The sequence below is a fragment of the Schistocerca serialis genome, chromosome 4 (assembly GCF_023864345.2).
Source record: "Schistocerca serialis cubense isolate TAMUIC-IGC-003099 chromosome 4, iqSchSeri2.2, whole genome shotgun sequence".
Lineage (NCBI taxonomy): Eukaryota > Metazoa > Arthropoda > Insecta > Orthoptera > Acrididae > Schistocerca > Schistocerca serialis.
Genome location: NC_064641.1, coordinates 326,196,378 through 326,216,548, shown reverse-complemented (window position 1 = coordinate 326,216,548; position 20,171 = coordinate 326,196,378).

The window sequence follows — 20,171 nt, the reverse complement described above, 5'->3', positions numbered from 1 at the left end:
CACACATCTCCTAAGGAGGGTGTTATATTTCTATGTATGACAAAAGCCATTCCCAGAAGCGGAGCAACTTTAGCAATACGTTTTTCTGTTTTACGCTTAAAGATGCGGTAATTTCCATAATCTACCGTGGCTTCATCTGCGAATCATGTTTCTCGACGGTATAAAATCTCAATTTTTTGTCGATCTAACTCCTGTGTAATTTTCTCGGTTGAATTAGAGTGTTAATATTAATTGTGCCTATTTAAGTGATAGTTCTGGATGGAAGTCTGCCAGAGAACTCCGACTTTCTCTGTGTTCGTGACTGGCCAGGTCCCCCAGACTCCGAAGACCCGGTTGCCGCCTGTTGGTGGGTGGATTATTATTATTACTATTATTTATCATTTAGTATTATTTTCTTTTCGTACAGTGCAGCAGACTCCTGATAATAAAGCGTTCGACAAGTCCAGCTTATGGGAACCATTCGATTTTCTACCGCAGTTACCAGATTTGTCGGACTTCAGGTTCCCGCTGCCTGTTTTGTAAGGCTTTGAGCCTTCAGCACTAGCAGTGGTCCATTGGCGACACATTGCAGAGAGATTCCGCAGAAATGTTTTTCTATGATGGTGAGTTACGAATATCACCAACGTCTGCAGCGCCATCCATACTGTTACAGTGCACAACATATAGTTGTGTGCTTAAGGTCTGGATATGTTTTGGTACTCTAAAGGTGTTTGAAAGTTCTCATTTTAGCGGAAAGAGTGCTACGCTTTCATCATATGAGTGCTAGCAGATAAGTGAGTATTTCTCAAATGTGGCTTCTATATTCAACGATCAAACTGCACTCCCTATGTAACTGGGTTTTCACTCAGTGTGTGACGGTGACTGTGACTGTCTAACAACTATTAAAATTATGAATGAAGAGTAAGGGCTAGAATACACCTATTTACAGGAGGCGGCCTTCAGAAACTTGGTGTGTGCCACTTCAGAAATTCAGTGTGCAGTGAATGACTATGTCAGCTTGTGGTATTATGTTTAGGGATTTTTTGATAATGTTTGGTATACTCTTCCAAAGGTGGCTATTGAGGACACTCTGGGACATGAGTTCACTAAAAACTTTGATAAGTGTTGTAATGTTGTATGTGTCGTGTATGGTGTGTCATCGCTGTCTGATGTCAGCAAAGAAATGCATGCATACTTACATACATTTATCTCCCCCGCAACATTATCCAAAATAAAAAAAAGAGAGTAAATGACCTGTTATTTTTTTGTACATTATTTCAAGTAAAAATGCAGTGGCGTTGTACGTGGGTCAGTAGTGGATGTGCGGTAAGTGATTCAAATATGGATGTGCCTCCATAACCAACTGACTCTGTGCTAAGTAACGGCTATACATTTTTACAAGCAACTGAAGTACCAAAAAAACATTTGATAGGTTTTTTGTTTGTGGATGAAAGGGTCAGGAGAGAGTTATGTACATTTGATAATATCTGATTTATTCACTAGGGATACAGTAATTCCCTTGTGCAGAGATACAAGGCACTAACTAGAAATTATAGAGATAGATTTTTCTTCGTTGGACACCTTAATTACTAGATACTACAGAGATATACAGGGTGATTCAAAAAGAATACCACAACTTTAAAGATGTGTATTTAATGAAAGAAACATAATATAACCTTCTGTTATACATCATTACAAAGAGTATTTAAAAAGGTTTTTTTTCACTCAAAAACAAGTTCAGAGATGTTCAATATGGCCCCCTCCAGACACACGAGCAATATCAACCCGATACTCCAACTCGTTCCACACTCTCTGCAGCATATCAGGCGTAACAGTTTGGATAGCTGCTGTTATTTCTCGTTTCAAATCATCAATGGTGGCTGGGAGAGGTGGCCGAAACACCATATCCTTAACATACCCCCATAAGAAAAAATCGCAGGGGGTAAGATCAGGGCTTCTTGGAGGCCAGTGATGAAGTGCTCTGTCACGGGCTGCCTGGCGGCCGATCCATCGCCTCGGGTAGTTGACGTTCAGGTAGTTACCGACAGATAAGTGCCAATATGGTGGCGCTCCATCCTGCTGAAATATGAATTGTTGTGCTTCTTGTTCGAGCTGAGGGAACAGCCAATTCTCTAACATCTCCAGATACTGTAGTCCAGTTACAGTAGCACCTTCGAAGAAAAAGGGACCAAAAACTTTATTGGCTGAAATGGCGAACAAATGTACAACTAAATGAAACTTTATAGCTCCCTTAATTCGTCGACAGATAGTGCTTAGTTCTGCCTTTTGTCGTTGCAGAGTTTTAATTTCCTAAAGTTTTGGTATTCTTTTAGAATCACCCTGTATTTTATATGCTTTAATGACTAGAAATTATTTTTAAACAACTACATCTTCCATGGCTGCCTAAAATAAATGTCATCTCCTTTTGATACAATACTACACGGCATTAGAAAGAATCTTTTGACACAATATCAGAGGGAATCTCTTTGCAATGCAGTCATCGTCACTGACAATGAAGGTGGTGTATTTTAAAAATTGGAGACAAATAAAAAATATGAACACAAATAAAACTGGAACAACTAGCAGTAGGTGAAGAAAAAAAAATACCACACACACACACACACACACACACACACACACACACACACACTCTCTCTCTCTCTCTCTCTCTCTCTCTCTCTCTCTCACACACACACACACAATTTACGTGCACATACAATGTACTGCCAACCCGATACACGCATGCTAGGGGGAAACAGACATAGATTATATATTGTAAAAACATGCAGTAATGTATTCCTTTGGGAACGGACTGATTAGTTTCAGCCATGGCATCTCCTTGAAGCACACAAGCTGGTTCAAGGAGTGTGTGTGTGTGGTGGTCTTCAGTCCTGAGACTGGTTTGATGCAGCTCTCCATGCTACTCTATCCTGTGCAAGCTTCTTCATCTCCCAGTACCTACTGCAACCTACATCCTTCTGAATCTGCTTAGTGTATTGATCTCTTGGTCTCCCTCTACGATTTTTACCCTCCACACTGCCCTCCAATGCTAAATTTGTGATCCCTTGATGCCTCAAAACATGTCCTACCAACCGATCCCTTCTTTTAGTCAAGTTGTGCCACAAACTTCTCTTCTCCCCAATCCTATTCAATACCTCCTCATTAGTTATGTGATGTACCCATCTAATATTCAGCATTCTTCTGTAGCACCACATTTCGAAAGCTTCTATTCTCTTCTTGTCCAAACTGGTTATCGTCCATGTTTCACTTCCATACATGGCTACACTCCATACAAATACTTTCAGAAACGACTTCCTGACACTTAAATCTATACTCGATGTTAACAAAGTTCAAGGAGTATATTGATGTTAATACAAAACACAGGGCCCCCATGATATATGACTGAGACAGATGGTTTTAAAACATCAGCTTGGGGTGGAGTCGTACCATGAGACTAGCCACTCTGGATATATTGGCAAACAGCTGTGCACCTCATGCAGCCTGGAAGGAAATGCCAGGTCTGCCTCCATGAGATATGGGTCGGAAGCCCTCACGAAACTCACCTTTGATAAAAAGCAGCGCGTAAACTCAGTCAATAATTCAATGTCGACTTGTATCTTCTTCTATGCTGCATCTCATGATAGCCCTGGCGCCATGTAACAGACTGCAGGGTGCAGAGTGTATGTGATCATGTGCACACCCACAATTTCTTGAAAATATCTGCAAGTGGTCATACATCCATGTCCTTATTTAACTTTGCACACGTCCCTAAATCAGAGATGATGAATTTCTGCCAAACAGTCACCTCATTCTCATACTCTACATCCGTTATGGCATTGCCTGTAAGGTTCATTATGAGCTGAAACCTTGCATCATCTGAAAATTCTGCTCGAGTTAGATAAGATGCATGTCCTTCTGATGCATTATCTCACTAATTTTCTGAAGCAGTGCTTGCATAAACTGAAGTGATACCGGGAACCATAAGGTGACATTTGGCATCATATACTTGGGGAACGAAATGTATCTCTCAACACTCCCAGGCTGGACACTAACATGATCAGTGTGCAAACCAAAATCACCCAAGTGCTCAAACACGAAATGGGCATCATACCTGCTTAATTGGTGGAAGAACAAGGGTATGTGCCATGACACTGCTAGTTGAAGTTGCATGCATCGTGCGCTGCGCTGCAGAACTTCCCCACTGATAACAGTAGTCTCTACATGGTCTTTCCGCTTTTCTGTCTAACAGCAGCCCAAAAATATGATGCGTAATGGCTCTGTCATATAAAGAATCGTTCTCCTGCACGTTGCTTATTGGAATGCTGGTGCCACAAATGCAATCCATTGCACAAGAGTTTCGAGCTCTGTGAGCAGCCAACACGCAGGATTATCCCTAATGTATGATCTGAAGTGATCTTTACTTGAGTAATATGAGCTTACAGCTTCATAGGTATGTGTTGCTCTGTGCGGGTTGCGTGCAAAGCAGTAGGGTCTCCTTCACAGCATGTCGCTGAGCCAGCAGGCGTTTCAAAACAGCTTATACAACGATGGGACAATGGTTCTGATGATGGAAATTCTGAAAATTCAGAAACTTTTGTTCCTCAGTTGGAATTTCCACGCATACCAATTCCTGGATTGAGCAAAAAATCGTGTGCTTCTCTAGACACTCTCTCATAATCAAAGAGTTGCAGACCCTAGAGCAGTAACAACATGGAGCTTTCTTTTTGTTCTTTTGCGTGGAAAGTAAGTTGGATATGTTCTTGACCAATACATAGTGTCGTTTCTCACTTTCAGACAACACCACAGCAACAGCAGATGTACATGTTTCACACACCGGAAGCAGCTACTAGGGTAGCAGAGTACGTGTGGCGTGCACACGGGGGTTTTTTAGGTTAGAGGGACCCCCCCTTGGGCGAAACGATAAAATACCTGACGGCTTACCAGAGAGGACATTATCATCGTTGATAAAGAACGTCCATCCTCAGAGACCAAAAACAGGAAAAGTTAACGTAATATTGGTAAACTGCAGGAGTATCCAGGGCAAGGTTCCTGAATTAGTATCTCTTATTGAAGGAAATAGTGCGCATATAGTATTAGGAACGGAAAGTTGGTTAAAACCGGAAGTGAACAGTAACGAAATCCTAGACACAGAATGGAATATATACCGCAAGGATAGGATAAACGCCAATGGTGGAGGAGTATTTATAGCAGTAAAGAATTCAATAATATCCAGTGAAGTTATTAGCGAATGCGAATGTGAAATAATCTGGGTTAAGTTAAGTATCAAAGGTGGGTCAGATATGATAGTCGGATGCTTCTATAGACCACCTGCATCAGCAACCGTAGTAGTTGAGCGCCTCAGAGAGAACCTGCAGAACGTCGTGAAGAAGTTTCGTGATCATACTATTGTAATAGGGGGAGACTTCAATCTACCAGGTATAGAATGGGATAGTCACACAATCAGAACTGGAGCCAGGGACAGAGACTCTTGTGACATTATCCTGACTGCCTTGTCCGAGAATTACTTCGAGCAGATAGTTAGAGAACCAACTCGTGAAGCTAACGTTTTAGACCTCATAGCAACAAATAGACCGGAACTTTTCGACTCCGTGAATGTAGAAGAGGGTATCAGTGATCATAAGTCAGTGGTTGCATCAATGACTACAAGTATAATAAGAAATGCCAAGAAAGGAAGGAAAATATATTTGCTTAACAAGAGTGATAGGGCACAAATCGCAGAATATCTGAGTGACCACCATCAAACGTTCATTTCTGAGGAAGAGGATGTGGAACAAAAATGGAAAAAATTCAGAAACATCGTCCAGTACGCCTTAGATAAGTTCGTACCGACTAAGGTCCAAAGCGAGGGGAAAGATCCACCGTGGTATAACAATCATGTACGAAAGGTACTACGGAAACAAAGAAAGCTTCATCATAGGTTTAAGAGTAGTCGAATCATAGCTGATAAGGAAAAGCTGAACGAAGCGAAAAAGAGGGTAAAGAGAGCAATGAGAGAAGCATTCAACGAATTCGAACATAAAACATTGGCAAACAATCTAAACAAGAACCCTAAAAAGTTTTGGTCATATGTAAAATCGGTAAGCGGATCTAAATCCCCTATTCAGTCACTCGTTGACCACGATGGCACCGAAACAGAGGACGACCGAAGAAAGGCAGAAATACTGAATTCAGTGTTCCGAAACTGTTTCACTGCGGAAAATCGTAACACGGTCCCTGACTTCAGCCGTCGCACGGACGCCAAAATGGAAAATATTGAAATAAACGATATCGGAATTGAAAAACAACTGCTATCACTTAGTAGCGGAAAAGCATCCGGACCAGACGAGATACCCTTAAGATTCTACAGTGATTATGCTAAAGAACTTGCCCCCTTTCTATCAGCAATTTATCGTAGATCGCTGGAAGAACGTAAAGTACCTAGCGACTGGAAGAAAGCGCAGGTCGTTCCCATTTTCAAGAAGGGTCATAAATCAGATGCGAATAATTATAGGCCTATTTCGCTTACGTCAATCTGTTGTAGAATAATGGAACATGTTTTGTGTTCTCGTATTATGACGTTCTTAGATAATACAAATCTCCTTCATCATAACCAACATGGATTCCGCAAACAGAGATCATGTGAAACTCAGCTCGCCCTATTTGCCCAAGAAATTCACAGTGCCGTAGACACTGGCGAGCAGATTGATGCCGTATTCCTGGACTTCAGGAAGGCATTTGATACGGTTCCGCACTTACGTTTAGTGAAAAAAATACGAGCTTACGGAATATCGGACCAGGTTTGTGATTGGATTCAGGATTTCCTAGAAGAAAGAACACAACATGTCATTCTTAACGGTTCAAAATCTGCAGATGTAGAGGTAATTTCGGGAGTACCGCAGGGAAGCGTGATAGGACCTTTATTGTTTACAATATACATAAATGACTTAGTTGACAACATTGGTAGCTCCGTGAGGCTATTTGCAGATGACACGGTTGTCTACAAGAAAGTAGCAACATCAGAAGACTCGTACGTACTCCAGGAGGACCTGCAGAGGATTAATGCATGGTGCGACAGCTGGCAGCTTTCCCTAAACGTAGATAAATGTAATATAATGCGCATACATAGGGGCAGAAATCCATTCCAGTACGATTATGCCATAGGTGGTAAATCATTGGAAGCGGTAACGACCGTAAAATACTTAGGAGTTACTATCCGGAGCGATCTGAAGTGGAATGATCACATAAAACAAATAGTGGGAAAAGCAGGCGCCAGGTTGAGATTCATAGGAAGAATTCTAAGAAAATGTGACTCATCGACGAAAGAAGTAGCTTACAAAACGCTTGTTCGTCCGATTCTTGAGTATTGCTCATCAGTATGGGACCCTTACCAGGTTGGATTAATAGAAGAGATAGACATGATCCAGCGAAAAGCAGCGCGATTCGTCATGGGGACATTTAGTCAGCGCGAGAGCGTTACGGAGATGCTGAACAAGCTCCAGTGGCGGACACTTCAAGAAAGGCGTTACGCAATACGGAGAGGTTTATTATCGAAATTACGAGAGAGCACATTCCTGGAAGAGATGGGCAACATATTACTACCGCCCACATATATCTCGCGTAATGATCACAACGAAAAGATCCGAGAAATTAGAGCAAATACGGAGACTTACAAGCAGTCGTTCTTCCCACGCACAATTCGTGAATGGAACAGGGAAGGGGGGATCAGATAGTGGTACAATAAGTACCCTCCGCCACACACCGTAAGGTGGCTCGCGGAGTATAGATGTAGATGTAGATGTATGCCGACTCGCTTCTCTGGAAAGGTAGAGTTGTTGAACAACTTGGTGCTTTGCTTCTTTCTTTTCCTGCACATTGTGCTCTTCTAGCTCGCTGTCCTGTGGTGTGTAAACATGAACTGAATAATGTGGGTTCTGCCAATTGTGATTTGTCCTGAATTTTAATGGGGAATGAAATGCCATGAAAGTAAGAGAGAACGTGAAAGTAAAAGAGAGCATATACATTGTCCTTTCCATATGTAGTCGGATGCTCACCAAATTTTATATAATTTCTTTCACAAGCCAGTACTGACCATGCGACACACAATTCGTCTTTAAGATTTTCGTCATTAATACGTGCCTATTTATCAGCTATATCCCTGAGAAGTTTGACAGAGTTGGACACGCCATTAATTGAGTCAAAAACGTGGGTGGGGCCATTCAAGTAACATATATGGCTGCGTGCTGTACCAGACTCCCTTTTCTGCATTTCTCAAAACTGGCCTAGTGACTCAGTGATTGAGTCATCCTGCATCATCACGCCAATTCAATCCCCCCAAATATAGATAGTGACATTCTCCTCCACACCACCTCCTTGGGGGGGGGGGGTGAAGAGGGTGTGGCACGTTAGCATAGTGCAGCGCTACATGTAATGGCAGGATACTGCACATTTCTCACTATTTTAGATAACTCCCTTTTCAGAATGGTACACAAGTGTCAAGGAAATGGCCAGGGTGTATGTATCCCACAGTAGAATTATCTAAGCAGGCATAACAGATGCACCTATCATCACTGATGAGCGGCTAGTGGCTGACCTAGCCCAGTTCCAATCCTATAGGAGGGAGAAAGTAGCTGCTTCTAGAAGACTGGTGACTATAACCAGATCACACTTAGCACACAGATGGGCAGCAATACCATGACGACCTTGTATACCGTGTCATATGTGAGAACCAAAGCCATGGCAGCCCTTGGCAAGGTGACTGTGACGTAGACGGGGTCGTAGATGGACAGTTCATCTATGAATACCCTGCATGTGAGGTTTGCAACAACCCAACACGCAGCAACTGCAGCCGTGAGGGACCTGGCTGCAGACATAGCTCTGCCTCCGGGGAGCGCAGCGTGCGTGAGGGGCCAGGAAGTTGTGGTAGTGGCACTAGATGCATTGTTGATGAATTAGGAGGCTGAGTTGTTGGTGTCTCAAGTCTGTGTCCTCACGGCTTTCTCAAGTATTCTGCAAGAAAGAAACGACAGTGATGAGTATCTTGTACGCAAGACAGTTTTGGAAACTAAAGCTAAAAATCATAAGCCAACAATAAACATTTGTGGTACCTATTCATACGTTCATCTGTGTCGAATATAACTGGCGTACATTAGTTTTTGAATGTCTGCTCCTGTAAGTAAGTGCACACCTTTAGTTATAAATTTTAATCGTGTTTGAGAAGTCCACTGGGGTGGTAGTATGGTCACCTAGTATTACTGAAGAAACTTTACTAATTCGATTGTATATGGCAGTAGTCTGCATCGAAGTTCCACATAGGCAAATCTGCTCACCTAGACATATTATGACTTTGGTAGTATCACTATATCGATGATTTTCGAAAGCCAACACTGGGGAGAACTCGGAGTCTAAGATACACATTTTCGGTCACATTCTTTTACTAACTGCACCACAAATAATACTTACTTCCCACCTGCATCGACGAAGAGGAGGAAGCGAGTTGTCATGCATGGTTTAACGTCTTCACCCTTTAAGAATTCTTAGGTGACTGATGTAGCACCATTTTAAACCACTGTTAATAATTAGTATTCTTGACAATATGGGAAATATTAAACAACTATATGTATAACTTCTTTGGTTTTAGTATATATATATATATATATATATATATATATATATATATATATATATATATATGTGTGTGTGTGTGTGTAAAAAGCATGTGCACAGATCTCCACAGTCTTTTCATTGCATGGCCCAAAGAATAATGTCATGGCAGTAGATGCTAAATGGTGATCAGAAGAGAGTAATGGTATTAGTTGTTAATTTATATGCAGGCAACAAGTGTATACTGAAAATTCTCAGCACCAAAGTATCTTTCAAGACTCTGCAGTTTACTATTAAAAGGCAGTTAACAGAGAATGACGACTGCAAGATACTGGTGTTTTGAGCGAATCTGCAAAGTCTGACTATACTAACAGGGACAAATTACAGTGGAATACATGACGGTGGCGTAACTAGAAGACTATGGATCTACAAGATGGATAGCATTGATGGATATAACACAGTCAAATGACTTAGATCCGAAAATGTGTCTAAAGTGATTCCTGAAATATTTAAAAAAGCTTATGGATGAGTGCTGTACTTTGAGTTGAGTGGATTACTATCAGTTTCCAAAAGAATGACACCTGTTTTGAGTAATACAACACACAAATTTCACAATCTACCACCAGTGTTTCATATTGATGAGTTTATTTCCGAGAATGACTATTGTGATAAGCAATTCAGTTGGATGGAGATGGTGAGGCTGATGACCCATCTCCTCTTCATCTGGACTATGAATGGTGCAAAAAAAGCCGTCGAATACTTGAATAAAAAAAAATGGTTTTAATATGTTTTTTTTTAAATTTTTTCATGTAAATGGGGGCGACTCTGTTCTTTCTATTTTGAGATACCATACTGACTGTGCTAAACCAGCAGCATATAATTTTGCACGTTGAATAAGGTGCAAACAATGTAGTGTGTGTGTGTGTGTGTGTGTGCGTGTGTGTGTGTGAGAGAGAGAGAGAGAGAGAGGGAGAGGGAGAGGGAGAGAGGGGAGAAGGGACGGAGAGAGAGAGAGAGAGAGAGAGAGAGAGAGGCAGTGAGCCGTGTTTCCGTGTGTTTTCTCAAGTGTGTTGGCAGTGGAGGGGAGTGCATGGGGCGACTGGTGACAGCCAGTAGCGCTCCCGCCACTGCTCGCTATTGTAAGCGCTGTCCACGCCGCGTGAAGCAGTCTTCCCCACCACCACCACCTTGCCATGCACAGTGCCAAGGTGTGGAAGTGCGCAGTTACCCTACTCCAGGTGTTATGTACTAGCAGCGTGGCGTTAGTGAAACATTTTTTATGCATGATTGCGGTTTATGCACTATGATGTTAGTTGCTAGGTCGTGTATTGTACTACAGGAACGTTATATACTATAAAATTAGAGTAGCAGGAGAGTATTTGTAGGCGTATATTTACACCCCTGTTCTTTAAATAATCGGTCAGCGGCATTAGGGATGCATTACCTGTACTCCACTACTCTTGCTGAACTGTCTAGTGGGCCACAGTACCCAATCAGAGCAAATAAGGTTCGCCATCCTCACTTTGACCCGATAAACAGGATTAAACTCTCACAACTCCAAAGTCTATAATTAAAAAAACCCTGTTGATACCTAACTACTTTCAGGTCAGATTCCAGTATCTGACAACTGAATTGCAAAGTCTCACCAATAACAGCATTCAATAAATTACCTTTCACCCAACTACTACTCCTAGCTAGCTGAAACCCCACGTTTCGCCAAAGCCCTATCTTATTTCACAAGTCAATATTTATTACTGCTCGCCACTCACAAAGTACAGCTGGAAAGTGCCCATGCAGAAATCGCTGCCCGCAAACGAGAACACACTACGGAACTCTCAGTCTTCCATATTACACTCAGTTTCCACGTTGATCACGATGGATCACGAAACCCAGACTTCCAAAATACACTCCAAAAGTACCAAAAACCTCCCAGAGAGGAGACGATTCTTCCACCCCACGCATACCGCTGGCCGGCTGCCAGTATTTCTTGCCATGCACAATATATATAAATGACTTTTCGCGGATGATGCTGTAGTATACAGAGAAGTTGCAGCATTAGAAAATTGTAGCGAAATGCAGGAAGATCTGCAGCGGATAGGCACTTGGTGCAGGGAGTGGCAACTGACCCTTAACATAGACAAATGTAATGTATTGCGAATACATAGAAAGAAGGATCCTTTATTGTATGATTATATGATAGCGGAACAAACACTGGTAGCAGTTACGTCTGTAAAATATCTGGGAGTATGCGTGCGGAACGATTTGAAGTGGAATGATCATATAAAATTAATTGTTGGTAAGGTGGGTACCAGGTTGAGATTCATTGGGAGAGTGCTTAGAAAATGTAGTCCATCAACAAAGGAGGTGGCTTACAAAACACTCGTTCGACCTATACTTGAGTATTGCTCATCAGTGTGGGATCCGTACCAGGTCGGGTTGACGGAAGAGATAGAGAAGATCCAAAGAAGAGCGGCGCGTTTCGTTACCGGGTTATTTGGTAACCGTGATAGCGTTACGGAGATGTTTAATAAACTCAAGTGGCAGACTCTGCAAGAGAGGCGCTCTGCATCGCGGTGTAACTTGCTCGCCAGGTTTCGAGAGGGTGCGTTTCTGGATGAGGTATCGAATATATTGCTTCCCCCTACTTATACCTCCCGAGGAGATCACGAGTGTAAAATTAGAGAGATTAGAGCGCGCACGGAGGCTTTCAGACAGTCGTTCTTCCCGCGAACCATACGCGACTGGAACAGGAAAGGGAGGTAATGACAGTGGCACGTAAAGTGCCCTCCGCCACACACCGTTGGGTGGCTTGCGGAGTATCAATGTAGATGTAGATGTAGATGTAAACTCTCTGTCACTTAAGAGTATTTAAAAAATATATGCCTCTCAGCTGGTCTGAAATCCGGAGCAAAGAGTTGGCATTGTCATCGACCACTCCCCTGTTCCTGCTTGCAGCACGTCCGTCAGGTAATGCTCTACGACAAGACATTAAGAAACCTTTCTTTGGACGCTATCATGGCAAAATTTCTCAGAGATTTCGCCAAGTAGGCTCCAACTACCATCATAAAGCAGCTTTGGAGAAACTCCGGTCTCTCGTCTTTAGCCAGACATTTTCTCTGACATTGGAAACTCGCCGAGGCGGCTACAAAATGAAACAGGGTGAACACACGTATGAGTGGCTAGAAAACGACGTGTTACACGTCAGTATTAGCTTTACAAACATTTACTGTCTAAAAGTCTCTAAATCGCACACTGCAATATTCTTAACGCGGAATATTTTAACACCAACCAAAAACAAACATCCAAACACCCAATACCAGCTCTGTTTGCTACTTTCTCAAGTCTGTTACATGATTGTAAATTTAGCCATGTCAACACAAACAGTATAATATATTTACAAACTGTTGAGACATACAATTTTTTAACTAATAAGACGTATCTTTACAATTCATTCGCATCCCATTATTACACAGATTAATTTTAAATGTAGCTGCAATGATGTTTTTAGATGTCTATTTTAAGCTACATACCTGAACTGCAGGAACGTATTGAAGTTCACATCTTCATTCTTCCCTACAGTACGATTCTAAACGACCTACCTACTCACTGTTGTGTCTGGGAATCCTGCATACTCTTTTCGCTAGACAAACAATCAAACAACTCGTACTGATGAGTTTTATTACAAGACAACCACAAATAACTTTGATCTGAGAGCTCATTATACATGATCATCCACAAGTGCAAGTACATAGACATGTCGCAAGCAAAGGGCGACATACAAAATAATGTCTTCTTCAGTATAGACAAACACAAGTAACACTTCTGGGCCTAGCGACCGCTACTAACAAAAGTCTGTCAACTGAACTGCAGTGGCTGCTGATCTCTAACTGTGCTACGTAGAGATTGCTAATGAAGGGGCCACGATGCGTCGGCTAACGAAGTGGCTAACGTTGAAGTTGCTATCGAAGCAGGCTTCCACCAGTCGGGCGCGGAGCTTACGTCGTCTGCTCCTAGGGGTCGGTGTTGTCGCGTTGTCGTCCTCGAGGGAGGTCGGTCAGTGTGGTATTGGCTGACTTTTTCTCACAGCCTTCTCTCCTCTGCCGTTCCCGACTGTCGTGGCGGTGCTGACTTTACGCCGTAACACGACACGATTTTACCTAATTTTCATGTTAAATACAAATTAAAATATTGGGATAGTAACGTAAATTATTCATGTGACTGTTAATCTTTAGTATAAACATGGAGGACTTGTTCTGGCACTTGGACGAATCTTTTTTGACAGTTTGCTTATAATAATTACTTAGACTCTTCTATACTGTAGCAAAAATATACTCACTTTATAGCTGACTTCCAGAGCTGTCGTTCTTATTATAGCGTGTTTGTAGCCTTTGTTACAGTTTTTACAAGCAATAACATGTGTAAATGTTTATAATATTGTCAATATTGATTATACAAGCATGGTGATAAGTTTACTGAACTCGTCTGTTTTTTGGGATTTCAACGCGGTCATTCGGAGAATGCTCAGGAAGCAAAGACAGTTGCACTCGCGGTACAAGAAAGATCGGGAGAATGAGGACAGGCGAAAGTTAGCAGAGATTCGCGCTGCTGTAAAAAGAGCGATGCGCGAAGCATACAACCACTACCACCGTCATACCTTAGCAAAAGATCTTGCTTGAAAACCCACGGAAATTCTGGTCTTATGTAAATTCGGTAAGCGGGTCGAAGGCTTCCATCCAGTCACTCACTGATCAGCCTGGCCTGGCAACGGAAGACAGCAAAACGAAAGCTGAAATTTTAAATTTAGCATTTGAGAAATCTTTCACGCAGGAGGATCGTACAAACATTCCGCCGTTTGAGTCTCGTACAGATTCACGTATGGAGGACATAGTGATAGACATCGCTGGGGTTGTGTGGCAGCTGAATGGGTTGAAAATAAATAAATCGCCAGGTCCTGATGGGATTCCAATTTGGTTTTACAGGTAGCACTCTACAGCATTGGCTCCCTACTTAGCTTGCATTTATCGCGAATCTCTTGCCCAACGTAAAGTCCCGAGCGAATGGAAAAAGGCGCAGGTGACGCCTGTATATAAGAAGGGTAGAAGGACGGATCCTCAAAATTACAGACCAATATCCTTAACATCGGTTTGTTGCAGGATTCTCGAACGTATTCTCAGTTCGAGTACAATGAATTTCCTTGAGACAGAGAAGTTGCTGTCCATGCATCAGCACGGCTTTAGAAAGCATCGCTCCTGCGAAACGCAACTCGCCCTTTTTTCACATGATATCCTGCGAACCATGGATGAAGGGTATCAGACGGGTGCCATATTCCTTGACTCGGTGCCCCACTGCAGACTCCTAACTAAGGTACGAGCATATGGGATTGGTTCCCAAATATGTGAGTGGCTCGAAGACTTCTTAAGTAATAGAACCCAGTACGTTGTCCTCGATGGTGAGTGTTCATCGGAGGTGAGGGTATCATCTGGAGTACCCCAGGGAAGTGTGGTAGGTATGCTGTTGTTTTCTGTCTACATAAACGATCTTTTGGATAGGGTGGATAGCAATGTGCGGCTGTTTGCTGATGATACTATGGTGTACGGGAGGGTGTCGTCGTTGAGTGACTGTAGGAGGATACAAGATGACTTGGACAGGATTTGTGATTGGTGTAAAGAATGGCAGCTAACTCTAAATATAGATAAATGTAAATTAATGCAGATGAATAGGAAAAAGAATCCCGTAATGTTTGAAGACTCCATTACTAGTGTAGTGCTTGACACTGTTACGTCGATTAAATATTAGGGCGTAACGTCGCAGAGCGATATGAAGTGAGACAAGCATGTAATGGCAGTTGTGGGGAAGGCGGATAGTCGTCTTCGGTTCATTGGTAGAATTTTGGGAAGATGTGGTTCATCTGTAAAGGAGACCGCTTATAAAACACTAATACGACCTATTCTTGAGTACTGCTCGAGCGTTTGGGATCCCTATCAGGTCGGATTGAGGGAGGACATAGAAGCAATTCAGAGGCGGACTGCTAGATTTGTTACTGGTAGGTTTGATCATCACGCGAGTGTTACGGAAATGCTTCAGGAACTCGGGTGGGAGTCTCTGGAGGAAAGGAGGCGTTCTTTTCGTGAATTGCTTCTGAGGAAATTTAGAGAACCAGCATTTGAGGCTGACTGCAGTGCAATTTTACTGCCGCCAACTTATATTTCGCGGAAAGACCACAAAGGTAAGAAAAGAGAGATTAGGGCTCATACAGAGGCATATAGGCAGTCATTTTTCCCTCGTTCTGTTTGGGAGTGGAACAGGGAGAGAAGATGCTAGTTGTGGTACGAGGTACCCTCCGCCACGCACCGTATGGTGGATTGCGGAATATGTATGTAGATGTAATGTACATCTAAATCTATAATCCGCAAGCCGTCTTACAGTGTGTAGCGGAGCGTACTTCATGTACCAGTCTCACTTTTCCGTTTTCCTGTTCCAGTCGCACATGTTTCATGGGAAGACAACTACTGGTAAATCGCCATGTACGCTCGAGTCTCTCTAATTTTATCTTGATGGTCTTTTAGCGAGATATGGGCGGGAAGAAGCTTTATATTGGCTGACTCTTCTGGGAACGTACGTTGCTGGAACTTTAACTGTAGGTCACACCGTGATACATAATGCCATTCTTTTTACGGAGATTGTCACACAGTTATCAAGATTACCTGTGGTGGTCTTCTCTAAATTATTTTCTGTTTTTATTTAATGTGACTTCTTTATAACTATGCTCTCTGATGTAACAAATGTTAAATGTGTGTGAATTCTGAAGGGATCAAACTGCTAAGGACATCGGTCCCTAGACTTACACACTACTTAAACTAATTTATGCTAAGAACAACTCACACGCACCCATGCCCGAGGGAGGAATCGAACCTCCAGCAGGAGGGGCCTCGCAATCCGTGACATGGCGCCTCAAACCCCGCTGCCACTCCGCGAGGCGATGTAACATCTATGTAAATGTTTTGTTCTCTATGTTTGTAATTGTAATTAAAAGATGAAAATTTAATTGTAATACTGGTTCATGTATAGGGAAAATAGGTTTGTAATCATGTAAAACTTGGAGAGAAGTGCCTCCGCAACGGAACTTGCTAGGCGGGAATAGAAAAGGTGGATATGGTGGACGAATTGCAAAGCTCAGTTGTGGCATGTGTCGGTCGGTCGCTAGCAGGCTGTGGATGCGCATTTGGTGAGCTGAAAGAGAAGAACTGCAAAATTATATAGTATAGCTTCGGAAGCGAAAATAATGCGGCTTATTATTCATGGCATACTCTGGTTAGCTTCATACTATGAAAATCCGACGTGAAGAAAAGAATTTGCATTGATCGTAACACAGGAAGAGCCGTGGATGCTTTTGCTGCCCTTTTTTGAATAGCACAGGAGATGGACGTTGCCACCACCTTCCTCTCACATTAGCAGTTGAGTACTATATAAGTGGATGGACGAGTTATATGGTTTCGTTTTCAATAATAATTTTGTGTTCTGTAAGCTTGTGTTGAGCCACCGTATTTGATCCTTGGGCGTTTACATAGATAGAGTACTATCCCAAGTGATACGATAAATCCAAGTATCCTGTTATACTGAACTGAGAAGCAATTATTTTCCTTAACAAACCTTGTGGAGTTGTGAAGTACATAATTATTTACTGAGCATAAGTTTCGAAATACTCCACGTAGTTGTCATGAACGGTCAGTTAAGGCATTCAGTTCAAAGATTCATTTAACTGAAATAATAATGTTTACAGTTTCATGTGTAATTTAGTCAACAGTGTTTCCAATTTTGCGTTGTGACTAAAGTGTTCAGCCACCATTTCAGTCTACCGATATATTGGTTTCTGGGTCCCCATGCTGGTTGTTGAGCCAAGTTTAAATATCATATTACAATAAGAGCAATAAAAAGAGTAGATGGCTACAATTATTCGAATTATACTAAATGCAGGTGCCACATATTCCATTTTAGCTAAATAATATAAAGTAGTGAATGTTCCTTGAAAATACCAATAATAATCAGTACAAAAGATACTGTTAATTCATAACTATTTCAGTAATAAAAATTTCCTATAACTGACAAAAGAACCTATTGTTTGTGTCAATAGTGCTCCTTCATTAGTAATATTTACCAGTAAATATCATCATCTTCCTATTGGAATATACAGATAGTAAGGATTATTGAGAGCCAGTTGTTGCCTAAACACATTAATACTTCTCCAGTGTAGTTCAAATCAATTCAATGGAAGATTACTTGCTAAATTGTGCTACTGTCCTGTACATTATCAGCAAAACGGAAGTTTAGTATGAAGTAAAGTCAACCCACATAGTTAGCTTTCTTTATGAGTCATACTAGTACTGAGTACAACTTGGCCTAATTAGGCTGGCGACTGCTTCTTCTTACGGAATTACAGTTTGCTTGATTACTAATGGAACCTTGGTACGATTCCCGTTTGCTTTGCTATTGTTTCATCTCAAAAACAATCTTTCTAGAATCGAAAAATCGTCCGACACGTCTGCATTACACACGGTCACGGTCACAAAAATCCTTTCACAGGAGTAACATTATCGATACACTGCAAATTTAGTAGTAGCCTATAGTGTTATAAGGTAAGTGCTTCCAGTGATTGCCGGCCGGTGTGGCCGAGCGATTTTAGGCGCTACAGTCTGGAACCTGAGACCATTACGGTCGCAGGTTGGAATCCTGCCTCGGGCATAGATGTGTGTGATGTCCTTAGATTAGTTAAGTTTAAGTAGTTCTAAGTCGTAGGGGAGTGATGACCTGAGCAGTTAAGTCCCATAGTGCTCAGAGCCATTTTTTTCCAGTGATTGTTCTGCTGTTCTGTAATCATCCAGGGTCTTTCTGCTTATGTATTAGCGATACGTTAGATTTTCTGTAGGTCTTCTTGGAGTGATTTCAGTAGTTGTGGTGAATATACATGTTTTTTTAGACACAGTCAGAATCTCCACGCTGGCTAGTGTCGATAGCGGCATGGTCGCCTTTTTAGTCGCTCTCTGTTTGCTGCGGCTGCTGGGACAGAGCAATAGTTCTTGCTTCCTGCTGGCTCTGCCATCGTACCGCATCTAGCCAGCCGCATATCGCTCAGTTAAACGTTTCGTTCAATGACGAGTTTGTGTAAAAGATATACTGTTTGTAACGTCTCAAAAATGTATGGGATGAATTTCGTGTGATCCTCCATCGGGTGTAGCTATGTAAATGATTTTTCTCCCACGTGTAATAGATCTGGGAGATGTGTTATTTTCTACCGGATTTGTCGATACCAAATCTAATGAGGGAAGTTGTAAATGTTTTCTTATATTTTTGTCAGAATATTTGTTTGGTGAATTGTAATTTGCCTTATTTTATGCTAATTTGCTTATATGTTCGAGAGTGACAGCATATTGATTAATATTAGTAGATGTGACGAAGATTATCAAAGAGACTGGTTACAAGTGGAAGCTTGTGTGTTGTGTGAAATGTCTTTGACGCTGGAGTCGTCTTTGACCGTAGTCAGTCGGCAATGAACTCTCGGTGTGTGTGACAGTGGAACAATGTGCAGGTCGCCGTTATAATAATTTGCTAGTGAACAGGAAAAATGAATTATGTTACTACTTTTTTTTATATAAACATCAAGAAGGAACCACATTCGAAGAAATGGTATTTAAAGCACCAAAAATGAGGCAAACGCATTGAACCAGGTCATTTCTGCAGCCGACGAAAGAGCGTTGTGGAATCATACTTTCACTAGACGACTGATGCCAACACAGAAAAGTCAAATACCATCTCATAAACATTTCACGGAAAAATGAGTACTGTCACGAAATATGCTAAATGCAAGTATATAAAAACAGTGAGCATATTTCACACGGAATGTCGATTCACGCCCATGTTGCAAGCCTTAGCCATACAAATTTTCTACGATGGTGTGATAAGTGAGGCCGGCCGCGGTGGTCTAGCGGTTCTAGGCGCTCAGTCCGGAACCGCGGGACTGCTACGGTCGCAGGTTCGAATCCTGCCTCGGACATGGATGTTTGTGATGTCCTTAGGTTAGTTAGGTTTAACTAGTTCTAAGTTCTAGGGGACTAATGACCTCAGCAGTTGAGTCCCATAGTGCTCAGAGCCATTTGAGCAATTTGCGAATCGGTACCGACTGCAATCGTAAATTTTCCGAGGGTTTAGTAATCTAGGGTGAACACTTTTGTCGCGAGAGGTTCTGGTTCAAATGGTTCAAATGGCTCTGAGCACTATGGGACTTAACATCTTAGGTCATCAGTCCCCTAGAACTTAGAACTACTTAAACCTAACTAACCTAAGGACATCACAAACATCCATGCCCGAGGCAGGATTCGAACCTGCGACCGTAGCAGTCCCGCGGTTCTGGACTGCAGTGCCTAGAACCGCAAGACCACCGCGGCCGGCAGAGGTTCTGGTGCAGGGTGTATGTTCTGGATATGCATCCAGGCCCTCTAATAACATCCAAAGCCGGCCGCGGTGGTCTAGCGGTTCTAGGCGCTCAGTCCGGAACCGCGCGACTGCTACGGTCGCAGGTTCGAATCCTGCCTCGGGCA